Here is a 13,053-nt window from a genome sequence, read left to right on the forward strand (position 1 = left end):
CATCTTGAATTCTGATACGACTCGTTTCCCCCTTCTCTCTGAATTGCCACTGATTCTAACCAGGACCGCTTATAATCTAGCCTTTTTACGTGGGTATCTGGATGATGTTGCTTCCTACAACGGTAGATCCCGCTCTCTGCAAACCTGTTCCCCGTTTCCGGCCAGGTATCTGTAGGTACAAAAGTGGGAGGATCCTGGAGCCGTGGTCCTCCTCGTCGTTTTCGTCTTTCTCTCTGGACGTTTTGCCGCAAAGTGCGTCGAAGGGTGTCCGCCCGCGTGATCTTCCTCGAAAGCTACAGGCTTCCTTTGTCACACCCTTGGACGTCAGCTGCGAGTCCTTTCAGCCACGCGGGACACGTCTGTTGGAATTAGCAGCCTTTGTCGAAAATTATCTCGCAAGCTCGTTTTATTACGCGCCTCAGTGGAATCCTGAATCCTCTCCAGGCCAAAAATGGTTTTACGGCTAGTTTTATCCTACCCATCCATCCCGGCGAGAGGAGGCCGCGATTACCGTCGAGCGTTGCCTTCGTTTCATAATCCCCGATGCAGTTGCACGTCGGCCGCGTGGGAGGCAGATTCCCATGCAGGTAATCCTGTATCACGATAACGTCCCATTACGTGGAGACAGGATTCACGACTTCTAAAATCCGGGTCACGACACAATCGCGTGCCGCCTCGATACGGGAACTCGAGTTTACGTCTTAATATCACGTCCCTCGCAACGTCGTGCATCTAACGTCAGGTACCATACCGACCTATTCATCGCGCAGGAATGCCAGGCCCCGTTGGATAACCGATGCATCAGCCTGGAAATTACCGGTCCCCGTGGGCCAGACGCAATCGTTCCGCCGCGTCATACCGGCAACCCGCCCGGTCCAAGGAGCAACCGCGACGTCACGGTGGAAACGCTTTCTGCGCAACATTTGCAGATCCTGTCGGCTAGTTCCGCGACCTTGAGCCACCCGATGGCCGCAGCCTTCATCGGCCTCGTCGTCAGACGCTGGATCCACGCGAAACCCTCCAAGTTCAATGGGTTCTCGGAAGCTTCTCGCGTCAGGTGGATCTGGAGCCTGAGTCACGCGATCCAGGACGATTTCCAGTGGCGAGGACAGGCCTCGCGCGCACGCCATTCGCCGCGTTTGCGCGAATTAGATCGTCCGGACAGCCACTGGGCGATTAAATATTCTGATCAGGAGGCGGACGCGGGTTCGTTCTGTTTCTGGCAAGGACTGGCTCCGAGCTTCCGTCCTGCACTTCCTTTTCGGAGATCTACGGGTAGATGGAGGCCGCGAGATCTAGCGAAACGATCTCGATGATTGAAGCTAAGTGTCGTGACTAAACAGCCTCTGGTTTCCCCAAGGCGAGGTGCAGTTACGGTGGCTGGCGATCGAAATCGTCCCCGCGACGACTTTGGAAATACGACGCACGCGCGAGGGCCCGTAGACGGTTGTTTATCCGCTGATTCCTGAAATCATCCCCCAGGCGGTTCTGCCTGTTAGCCACCTGGGATCGATTCTATCCCAATCGATCCCCGTTCGTTCCGCGAAATTCGTCTTCGAAACAGAGCGTGGCGCGTGCCTTCCTGCTCGCGTTGCAGCTCGTTCTGGCTGGTGGGTGACCTTCCGCCGATTCTCCGTGGATTTTTCATAATAATAAAGAGAAAGGCATCGGTGCACGGCCGGTCTGCACCGCGTATTATTGAGTAATCGCGGAGGCAAGGCTGCGCGGGCATAAAGATAATCGGTTAATCAGCAAATAAGGCGTTACTTAATCGCACGGGCGGAGAAAGGTGTTGATCTCTCTGATAGCACGGCGACTAATTCCATCCTTTTCCGGTGCTTTGTGCTCGCGCCAGCCCCGGGGAGAAATTGTGGAAAATTTTCACGCGTATCAGAATTCACGGTTGGATACCAGGAAAAATGCCGCGGCCTGTGTTTTCGCCGTGGCTTCCTGTGCGCGATTCACTGGATAAATATTCGACGAAGAGGAGGCGAGTCGCGTGTAGCACGCGTTGGAGAAGAGTATCGCGATTTCGTCGCAACAGGCAACGCCGTTGTAATCTTGCTCAGCGAGCTCGATCGCCCCCGACGATTCCCACACCGGCTCTTCTCTCGTTCTTTCTTTTCTTCCCTTTCAGCGCGCCGTAAATCTATATTGTACCCAGCGAAGTGTAATTCCCTCTTGTCAACGAGGAACATACAGCCGAGAGAAGGTAATTAAAGTTATTAGCCTGGTTTCGTAATTTATGATTAATTGCCGGCGCTCGAGACAAGGCGCGCACTGCTCGCGCTATCGAGTGCATCGTTTCTCGTCATCTTTGTTAATGGTGATCGCTTACTTGATCCAATTTCAGTGCTACTTCGTTTGCTACAGTACCATCGGCACAGGATTTCTTTTATCTCAGCTTCTCTCAGCAAGCAAAGTTCAAAGAATGGCAATTTTCTGGGTCAACTAGGAGCAAGCTGATTCCGTTATCCCTTGACAGCCTTTTTCTCTACCTGCTGAGGATTTTACCTGCCGGTTCTATTCGGCCGCTTCTGGTGAACCAAGGTCACGTTTTCGACAGCTTCCTGATCCATGTGGCGCGCGTTTCGGCTGCGTGCGCGAGGTACTCGAACGTTCGACCATTCTTCGCCTGTATCGATCATTTCCGATCGCGAGCAAGGTCAAAAGGGATTGGCTACCTCCGCTCTTCCTCTTTACGTCTCCTTGCGGCTACGTTCTGCTGTCCCTGTCCCACGTTCGTGTCCCTGCCTCGGCCTCCTGCCACACACGGTCCTTTCAGAAATTAATTGCACGCGTTTTATGGCCGCGACGTCGTTTGTGTAGGCTGACCAATCGACGTGATGCTCTTTCGAGAATAGCGCATGACGAAACCTTTCGACGGAACGGGTATGGGCCCTTTCTGACGCAGGGAGCCGATTCCGCGTTCGAGCGTAGCCATCCACGGCGATCCGTGGATGTTTTTGGACGTACGAGTCAGCCTCCAACTCGAAGGGACCACGAAAAGTAGAATGTGAAGGTCTTACAAGATCTCAGGGCTGGGTCCGTTATTTCTGAAACCCGTTATGCAGAAGCTGATTAAGCAAAGCTCTTAGGAAAAGAGATCGTTAACTCTGGAGGCTAGAATTAATCCCACGTAACGTTGTTGAAGGTTGCACTTGAATCTGCAGCGATACGCAGAGATAATATTATTCAGTGCTAGTATAGAAAGCTTTGAATTTACTGGATCGCTAGAGATTCTTATGGATGCATCAGAGACGTCTTATTACACAGACTGCTTGCTGTGCCAAAGTGTGGAACTCGGATGAACTCAGTTATAATGCCAGGAAGCTCAGGGTGCATCGACGCCAGTGTCCTCGGAATATTTTCCACGGTGCTCATCCTCTAGTGTCCAACGAGGATGAGCAGTGTCCTCGTGCCCGTGAACGAGTACAGCATCCTTTGATTCCTTATTGTTCGCCTGTGATTTCCCTCGTTAACGTTTACAAAGATTACGCGGATTCCGGTGGCACGTGTTGCAAAGTGCATTGCCACTGATCGCCATCGATATTCATCTTAACGATGTCTCTATCGGTGCACCCCTGTAAACTGTGATCTCTGTGGAAGTGGAGATTCATCTTCACTGGAAATTCCCCGAGTGACGGCGATCGCTTCATTGTAATCGAGTGGAATTTGCCTGTGAATTTCAATTGAGACGTCTTTGATTAGATTGGAGATACATGGGTTACTCGGAGCGACTCTGGGAAGTGGAATGCCCTGTAACTGTTCTGTAAGTCAACGCGGCAGGGATTGGTGTGGGAAAATGTCAATGTAAATGGAGCCAGATCGATCTCGGCAGAAATGCCCCGATTGCAAGATACTCGATTAAACGCAAAGCTCCTCTTAGTACCTAATTCGCGTTCGCTTAATCCTCAACGGCCCATGGCATAATACCCTAATTCAACCAGCGTAATACCTCACTTCCACGCGTGCACGCGTTGCGGGATCACTATTTGAGCATTCGCTCAACGACGGAGCCATTCCCACCGAACTTTCCCTATCACCGCCGCGAATACAGCGGGTGACGAAACGAAACTAGGTGGGTCATATCGTGAGGTGTGAAACCTCTAACGCTCGAGATACTCCTCGAAAACTGTCCGAAGCCGAAAGAAGCGAGTTTTGCCTTTAACGCCGACGACCAAAGTGGCCGGTGAGGCACGTCTCGAAACGGGCGCAGGATCGAGGGCAATCGCGCGATCAGAACGATCATTGTCCGTACACGGATATCCGCATGCCTTGATCCAGACGAATATTCAGATCGTCGAATAGAGCAACCGTGCCCCTGGTAGTCCGTGAGCGTGTTACGTTGGAACAGCCGAGCCCACGAACACCTGTAAGCAAGCCGTGTAGCAATCATGGCCGAGGCAGTCTAATCCGCCTCTGTGTGCGGAGTTTCACGAACGCCTCCGCTGTGAGCTGGTCCGCGAGCATGGTCTGAGCGGGCACCATCCACGTCTGATCTACACGGACGTAGGATACCGAGCAGGTCTACTCTGGCCAGCAGAGCTGTTCGTGAATGGGTCCGCTCGCAAACGGACCCTGTCTACGAACCCGGACACGAGTTTCTCGTGCATTACGCTATTACATCGGCAACCGATCCCATCGATCGTTCTGGCCGACCCAGAACCGTAGATCCGTGCCCGTGAACCATTCCACGTCGGCTGGATCACAGCTGTCGGCTCCAATTCACCCGCTTCGACGTCATCGTCCTTTGAACCGGAATTGGTTCCGTGCGGAGGGGAAGATCGACGATCTACGTGTGAGTTACTCGACTGCTACAAGCATTGTACTTTTGAGTCAGTAATCATTGAGCATAGGTGGCGATTTCGAAGTTAATTCGTTGGATTTCAAAGTGGTGGGGTTTGATAATGCTTTCAGAGTTACTTTGGGGTTGTGACAGAGTTGGGAACTCGGGGAAGCCTTGATAAATATTTCCCTCGTGGTGGAAAATTATTGCTGTAGATAATCGCCATCAGATAGGCAGAGAGATGAAAGTGCTCCTCGGTGATTTTATTTACAAATATACGCTGTGAAAGATCAGCCACACCTGTAATTATAGTACAGCGTCGCACCTGGCCCACTATCGTACGCTGTCATTAAATGGTTGGTTAACTGGTTGGATATCCTCGGTAGTATGATCACCGTTCGATCGTTAAAGCGCAGACAGTTTTTCGCACGATCGCCGATTTTCATCAAGCTCTTATCGCCGCTTGAATCGCAGGAGCGTGTGATCGCATTTGGTCCGCCAATTAAACTCGAATCAAAGCGTCCAGCTGGTTTTTCCTCGAGTCCTGCCATCCGAAACTGGGAGTTCCCTCTCATTTCACGTTTCTTTGTAATTTGTAAACATTATTCCGTACCGGAAAATCCCGAGGAGCTAATGGCCAACGGAATGCAAAATTATGCATTCCGTTGCCTCCGATATGGGCTTTATTCATTGAAATTCAAAAGAGAAAAATGGTAAAATATTCACGGCACCGCCGTTTTGTCAAGTCCCAAGGAATCGATTTCAATCAAGATCCAAGCTCACCACGCTACATAGTACTATGTCTTTCCATATCGGAGACACGCCGTCGAACAAGTTCGCAGTTGAAACGAGCGGAAACACCAGAAAACACACATTCCTCGCTGTCGCGTTAAGAGAGGACCGCAGGAATCGTGAGATATCGGTGAACGCAAACTACTACAGAGGTGAAAGCAGCATCGGAACAATGGTAAAGAAAGTTGCATATTGATACGTGAAATTTTCCTCGACATCTCCCGTGGCTCTTTGACTCCATGCTAATTGAGCGGGCCGCATTAGCCTCGCGCGCCCCGCTGGCGTAGATCAAGCAGATTGAAACGCGTTACGTGGCGGCGTAACCGTGTTGTATAATCACCGTCCCAGGAATTATATCGGCGTCGTGAAATATTTCGTGACATGCCGCGTAATCGGCGGGTCGACAGTTCCTGGACAACTTCCTGGACGAAGCTGTGAGCCAACAGGTGTCCAGCTCGCTTCTGGTGCTCTCGGTTCGATTGGCCAAACCGACTCGTGCCGCGTGGAAGACACCTTGCGCGATGTCACGAGATCGTTAGAGATCGATGTGTCTCAATCGAATCGATCGATAGACTTCACAGGTTCTCACCGCGCCACGTTATCTCAGCTCGGCATCGGCAAGTTTTCCTTCTCGATGCAGAGGCAGAACGCTCGGTAGGGATCGATGGCGAAGAGCCACGCGAGAGGCACAGGCCCGGGCAGGAGTCTGCGGGCGATTGTGCAACGGCTTCCAAGAAGCACGTGAAAAAGTTAGCGACGACGTTAAACTCACGTGTACACAGAGGGCTGGGTTACGAAGGAAGGCGTGCCCCTTTCCGATGGCCACTTTCTTTTCGGCTTGCCTAATACACATACGGATCGTCCACGTGTTTGGCGACACGTCGAAGACAGCGTTTCCCCCGGGCTTGCACAACCTGATCGGCTATTGCTTTTCAAGAACGCTGCATACAGGTTCTGCGGGTGTCTCGATGTCTTTCGCGTTAGATGGAGCGGTATCATGCTTTTGGACACTTCGGAATGCATACCTGGCACGGTCTCGCCCTACGAATATCTAGCAACTAGACCGTAGTTGCTTCAGACACTTATAGTCGCACGTAATTTACATCCGAGGTGTTAATTCAGATCCACGTCGATTAATCCTGCCAGCTCTCGGAGACTACAATCCTCTCAGCGCTCCCCGTGCGCCTGTTCGCTCCAAGACGCCGAGCAACGGGAGGCCGCATTACAATTTAAAACGATCCGTGTAATCCCGGCTGTACGTACAATGAGATGGGATGAGAAATATTAACACGGAAATCGATTCCATTATCTTTCCGCGGTCTCGTCGGCGAGTGGGCGTGACACCGTGAATTGATCGTTGCATCGAGTCACCCGGCGCTCTTTCGCAACACGAATCCCCCCCCGGGTCCGTCGACGAGGTCTTTATAAATCCACATTCATTGTCAACGGCGACCCTTGCGTTCCCAGATATCGATTTCACGGGCGACCAGTCAATTAGCCGGCCAAATCCGCGCAAAAACCTCCGCGAACCCGCCTGGGTAATAATTACACGCCAGTTAGCGTACGCGCGAGCAACGCCCGTGTTACGACCCATATTCCATATAATAACTTCACCGGCGCTGCCGTATAAATTACGACCCCGCTGGCTGTAACTCATAGCCGACCTTCGGTAGCGAATTATAATTACGGCCGTGTTGCGACTCGTGACTAACGATTCCCCGCTCTTCCACGGGATTCAGCGTTTCCTCGCCGGGGCATGCGGTCGCGATCCGTCGATCGAAAAGCGGGGGAGCTGTTGTGCTTCTGGGGTGCAACACGCCCCCGCCAGGCTCTCACAGGAACCGATCCCCAGGACGGATGATTAACGAGTTCGTGGGCGCGCGTGTCCTCGACGGAGATAACGCGACTCGCTCTCGAAACGGCGAAATTGCGGCTTGTATGTCTTGGCGGACGTCTCTCGGCCGTGCCCTGGGACCTTAAGGTTGCGCGATGGACACTGTGCTGTTTCTAGGAAGGAAGTGGCCGATTGGGAGTATGGATGAATGGATTTGCCACAGATTGTTTGTCGCTTGTTTGCGTCGTTAAACAAGGAGTGACGTAAGCTTTGCTGTCACTGTGGTTGGGTTAGGAGATTTGTAAAGGAAACTTTAAGTGTTCGTTTAGTGTCGAGTAAAGGGGAGTAGAGAACAGGTCATGTAAAATGGGGAACTTCGTTTGTTTCGATTGGAATGTCGGACGTTTTATGTGGTGCCTTTTAAGGCGAGTTCAACGACATACGATAAAAGATGACCCAAGGCCTCTGTATCTCAAGTTCTGGAGAAGATATTCAGAATTATTACCGTTAATTTCAGCGGGTTGCAAAACGGCTCACCTACTTGGTCGAGGTCTGTTCGCCAAATATGCACTGACCAGGCTCAAGGGAATCTTCAGAGGAATTTTTAGAGGAATGGGAATGCTGGAGACTCTTTGCGTGATTCACGATAAAACGAAATTAAGTAGATAGCAGTAGGTCTGACGAAATGAGGCGTGACCTCCCGTTTACTTAGATAATTGGACCTTGAAAGGATTGGGAGTCTCGTGTCGTTGAACTGTGTATAGTCTTCAGATACGCTATCAGGCATCATCACAGGTGAAAGACAGAGGAGGCTGGATACTTCCTTCTCCTAATAAAGAAACTTCTTTATGCCCCTCGCAACACCGATCTTCCTCGCAAACAAACTTTAATATCAATCCTCCTATTTTTAAACATAGACGCGTTATTCCACTTGCCTGCTTTGAATGTGTGAATTTGATCAATTTCTTCGAAGTCTAATTGCGTCACTGACACCACGGTCCGATTGATATTTCATGGAATGGCAGTAAAGCATCCGAGAGAGGCTACTAAAGCTGTCCATATTGCACTTGAAAAGATGCAGAAAGTAGTGCTTCGTCAGGGATCGAAGGTTCCCTCGTGACTCGCCCCTTGAATCCACTTTTAATTGCACTCGATCATCGAGTAGATCTCGAGATAGCTTTCAGTCAACGATCCACAGCGAAGGCCACCAGGCATAGCCTGAATCTGTCCGATCCGCCGATCTATCCGGTTCCTGGTCCGAAATACACGGGGCGCTCGATACCGTTACATTGAATCCTGGCCAGCGTTATAAAATGGTAATGCGAGAATAACACCATAATTCCTGGTCGATCTGCACTTCTTTTTTCGGGGCAGATCCAACTTGACGTAACTTAGCAGGAATGTTGTTTGCTGGATCCAATTTTGCCGGGTGGCTCCGTGCCGACACGGACGCAGATTCTGACTTGCCGGTCGAATTATGCAAACGACGTCGCCCCCTTTCGCGCAGCCACGAAAATCGCGGATTCTGCGCCAGTCAACTGACACCAAATACCTATTTCACGATCGTGCCACTTACGGCATCACGGTTCTTCGCCCAGCATTCGGTTACGCGGACAGTTAGAACGTCTCGTCGAAGCACGTCAATCGAGACGCAGAGCCCTCTGCCTATTACCCCCTTTCCCGAAGCTGTACCATTGTATCATTATACCGTTTTCTACCGAGAAATCGCGGATTGTTAACTCTGTCACAAATGCAAGACCCATTCGCGGCGCGAATCTTCCGCGTGGAGAAGCGAGAAATCAGGGTTCGCACGGCTTCTTCTTCGGGGCTTACTCACGCGATCACGCGATCGTCCTTTGTCAGGTGCATTTAATCACCCAGGCTGATGCGCAAGCGATTTAATACTCTCAGCACGGCACGTTTAAGTCCTGCTGACTGATATAACTTCTTCATCGATATTAATAACCGAGGGCCTGCGAGCGGAATTCCAGTGGTTTCCCGCCGGCGCGAAAATCGAGCGTGCCCTCGCCGCGCATCGATCACCCCGACACTCCGAAACAGGTGTCTCACCTGTTGGACGTCATGATGATCGGAGGCGATCAACGAAAACGTATCTTTATTCACGCGAGTCATAGCGATCGACGAGGACCCGCGGTTCCCTTCACGCGTGCATACTTGCACGTACGTACACGCGGATAAAATTTCGTGGAGGTAGCCCTAAGTTTCCCTATGCTTGCGCAGTGGCTTCTCTCTACTTCTTGGTTCCTTAACGAAGGAATTAAAATAGAAGAGGCAGCTGCCACGTTTCAAAATAAATTACTATTCGTACAATGGGGATCATCGTGGATGAGGCGATCTCTAATTAGACAGTTTCGCTATTCTCTGTGATTTTGCAAGCTTTGTTTAGCCCTTCGGCTCTTCTTTAATGTGTGCTGCTCGGGACCTGTTTCCTGAAGCTGCACTTGCTCGAAAGCATCCGCGTGAGATCATCCACCCGGCAGGAGATAAATTGATCCGTTTCTATTAAACCGTCCTGTATCACAGTATAAAACGATCGATGTCGACAGCTCACTTTCGAGAAGTAGGATTCGATTCGGCTTAGAAGAGCCACGCAATCGAAGCCCCGACGCTCGGAGGCAAAGGAAACCTTCATGAGAGGAGAATCGTGCCGCGTTACCGATTGCAGCTCTTTCCATCGTGTGCCAAAGATTCGGAGAGAAAGGAAGGCACAATGCAAGCCCTCTTCGTGCGGATTGCACGCTGCGAATTCCGTGCACGTCGCCTCGCCGACATAACACGGCATCGACTCCCGAACACTTTCGTGATTGTTTGAGGAGGAACAGTGCTGGGTTCACGCGTGCTTCGAGCTTCTGCGATAGTTGAATATCTTTGCTTCCTATTAAGCGCGCTGTGCTGATAAGATATCAATGGAAATTCGTTTCCAAGCTATGCAAATCGAGTATCCGCAGCTGTGGCGACATCGTGGGTAGAAAATGCGCGATTGTAACGATTAGAATATTCGCCATTGAAGCCAGAATGAAGCCTCCTGGTTCAGCAGTGAACCATTCGGCATCCCACTGCAAGAATTCCTCCCTCGTGTTTCCATTCGGGGGAAAAAAAGAACGTTTACGAGCGTAGTTCCTCCAACCACGACCACGCAGACGGGTGTACCAAAAACTGTCGGTGCATTGCCCCCAAATATGCGAATTGCCCCGCGAAAACCACCGGTTTCGCAGTCCTCCGAGGGTTCTTGACCCCCTGAGTCGAATGCGTCGTAGAGCCCGGTTTATCCTTATTCCCCATTCTCCCCTCGTCTTGTTCCCCGAAAACGCGGCGGACACAGCGCCACGGAGACGCTGCTATTCACCGTGGCAAGGTGAACGAGCGTTTTATGCGACGCTCGTGAAACGGCGCGGTACCCGCTCCTGGGACGCGTGTCTCTCCTCTTTTCGTGGCCTTTCCCGCCTTTGTCGCGGCTCGGACCGTTTTTCCGCTCTGTTAAGCGCGCGGTGGCGCGCCGGCGACGGGCGTTTTGCGAAACGCGATTCCGTTTTCTGGCCGAGCGTTAGCTGGGAAGCGACGATCGCTCGGCGGTCCCGATCCAGCAGCCTCCCTCGATCCATCATACCTCCCGGATCCCTTTCGCGGCGATCGTTATATTTACGCGTCGCTTACGCCGTAAATATCTGGTTTCGACACCTCCAGGCGCGGTCCCGACAGAATTGTGTGAGAAAATCGCGCGAGCTGCCTAGCCGGGCGATAGATCGTGATCCCCTTATCTCGCGTCGGTTCTAAACGAGGTCGACGTTTCCTTTCGAGCGGTCGATCTCGCTCGATGGTACCGGGACAACCTTCGCGGCCCCCGTATTAAGAAGAGCTCGCGAATCCACGGCCTTGGCGCCGCGGCGCGTATCCTCAGGAAGGAGCACGGTCCTCTCCTTCGTTTCGCCCGCCTTCCGGAGATACGCATCAACGGTGTTGTTCGCCTGGTAATCCCGTCGCGGACACGGAATATACGACCGTCGTATGATTTCCGGGAGTACTCGCGGGATACTTGTTTCCCTGGCCGGGCTGTACGTGGACGCGGCCGTTTACTGCCGCGCTAATCCCGCGAAACACCGCGCAGCACTTTTATAGTGGCTGTTATTGATTTTATGGGGTCGGGTGAAGTGCTTTGAGCCAGCCAAGGCTGGGCGGCTGGGTTGCTTCTCTGTCTTCCTTCTGATGGTTGTATTTCATGAAATTAACTGGTCTTTTTAATCTGACGAGTCTCTTTCCGAGGAGGAGGAGCCGGATGATCGAGTTATTGCAGTGTAATTTGAACAGGGTTCGTGTGATATTCCAAATTGGCTCTTTGTCTCTCTTCGTGCCACATCCTTGAATTGAAACACCCCGAGGCAGGTGCTCCTCTACCCCCACAGCGTAATCAGAGTTATCACGAGCCTGATAGGTTAGATAACCCGCCGTGTTCATCGAGTTTCCCCCTCGCACGCACGTCAGAGAAATTTCTACGAATCAATGACAAGGTCACCTCCCTGGTTATTCTCCTCTTTTCACCCGTAACCCTGAATGCTCCCCTCTCCCGGGCTGCTGGATATCCCGGAGCTGGACCGTTCTCGTGGCCCTCCTCTTTGTCTTGCCCGCGAGCCGCGTGCTTCCCCGGCAAGTCCCGCCGTCTGGGGGACCAGAAAAATGTCTAATTGCAACGCGGGTGCATGCGACTCTCTGTCTACGGTTAACTCCCGATGGGATCGTGGTCCTCCCTCTCACACCCCTCCACTTGGTCTTTCTTTAGCCGAGCAAGGAGGGAACGGAGATAGCTATAACGAATTTATATGCGCGCCGCGTTTATATATACGGACATACGAGCAAACCTGTCCCCCAGGTAACGATAAGCCACACGCATATACCTCTGCTGCACGTTCCTCGTTCTTCCTTTCCTTTTTCCTCCTACACTCCACCCTCCTGGCGAGGGCCTGGCCGGATATATTCGACTCGCAAGGTTACCGCGAGTCGCCCCGAACGGGGAAGGTGAAATATCGCTCGGGAGGTGTCTGGTAATTAATTACGAATCCCAGGGCATAAATGGGGGATACATTCCGCGAAGTCTGACGGAGCTTAAATTCGCGAGGCGCGAAGAGATTCTCCGGTAAAAGGGCAAGTTTATGGTGTGCTTGTCACGTAGAAATCGTAATTATTGCGTCAGGTGTGATTATGTTTATGTAACGACGTAAGTGGTGCTGGAGCGAGACTTGAATGAGAAGCAACTTGGTATGTAACCTAGATATCTACCAAAGTGTTTACCACCAGCGCAGCTAAGTAGTTTCGGAGCTAGACTGCTCCGTTTTCGAATCAGCTGTTCTTCCATCGACAGATCTAATTGCAAGCTGGACCATCTGTCGAGCATCTTGATCAACCAATTCCCTTCCCTTTCGATTTTAATCGACACCTAAGGTTCAACTCCGATCATCGTAATTCACTCATCCATTCCGAGCTCACTGATGTGGCCTGTGCGATTACTCGTGTTAATCTCTTAAGCGTATGAAATATCGCCTCCAATAAAGGGCGCAAAAAAGAAGGCGCGCGTCGGGTACTCCGGATGAAGTCGTTTTTTCCCTCGCCGGGCAAATTACATTTT

General features: G+C 51.6%; 2 protein-coding genes across 2 annotated transcripts in view; one reads left to right on the forward strand and one right to left on the reverse strand.

Moving 5' to 3' along the window:
• The window catches only part of Nudc (nuclear distribution C, dynein complex regulator), a 67,782-nt gene that overhangs the window by 17,004 nt on the left and 37,725 nt on the right, over positions 1 to 13,053 (forward strand). The gene's annotated exons all lie outside the window — the stretch shown is intronic.
• The window catches only part of LOC143377740 (uncharacterized), a 47,253-nt gene that overhangs the window by 15,616 nt on the left and 18,584 nt on the right, over positions 1 to 13,053 (reverse strand). The gene's annotated exons all lie outside the window — the stretch shown is intronic.

This window comes from Andrena cerasifolii, chromosome 16, assembly GCF_050908995.1.
Source record: "Andrena cerasifolii isolate SP2316 chromosome 16, iyAndCera1_principal, whole genome shotgun sequence".
NCBI classification, from domain to species: domain Eukaryota; kingdom Metazoa; phylum Arthropoda; class Insecta; order Hymenoptera; family Andrenidae; genus Andrena; species Andrena cerasifolii.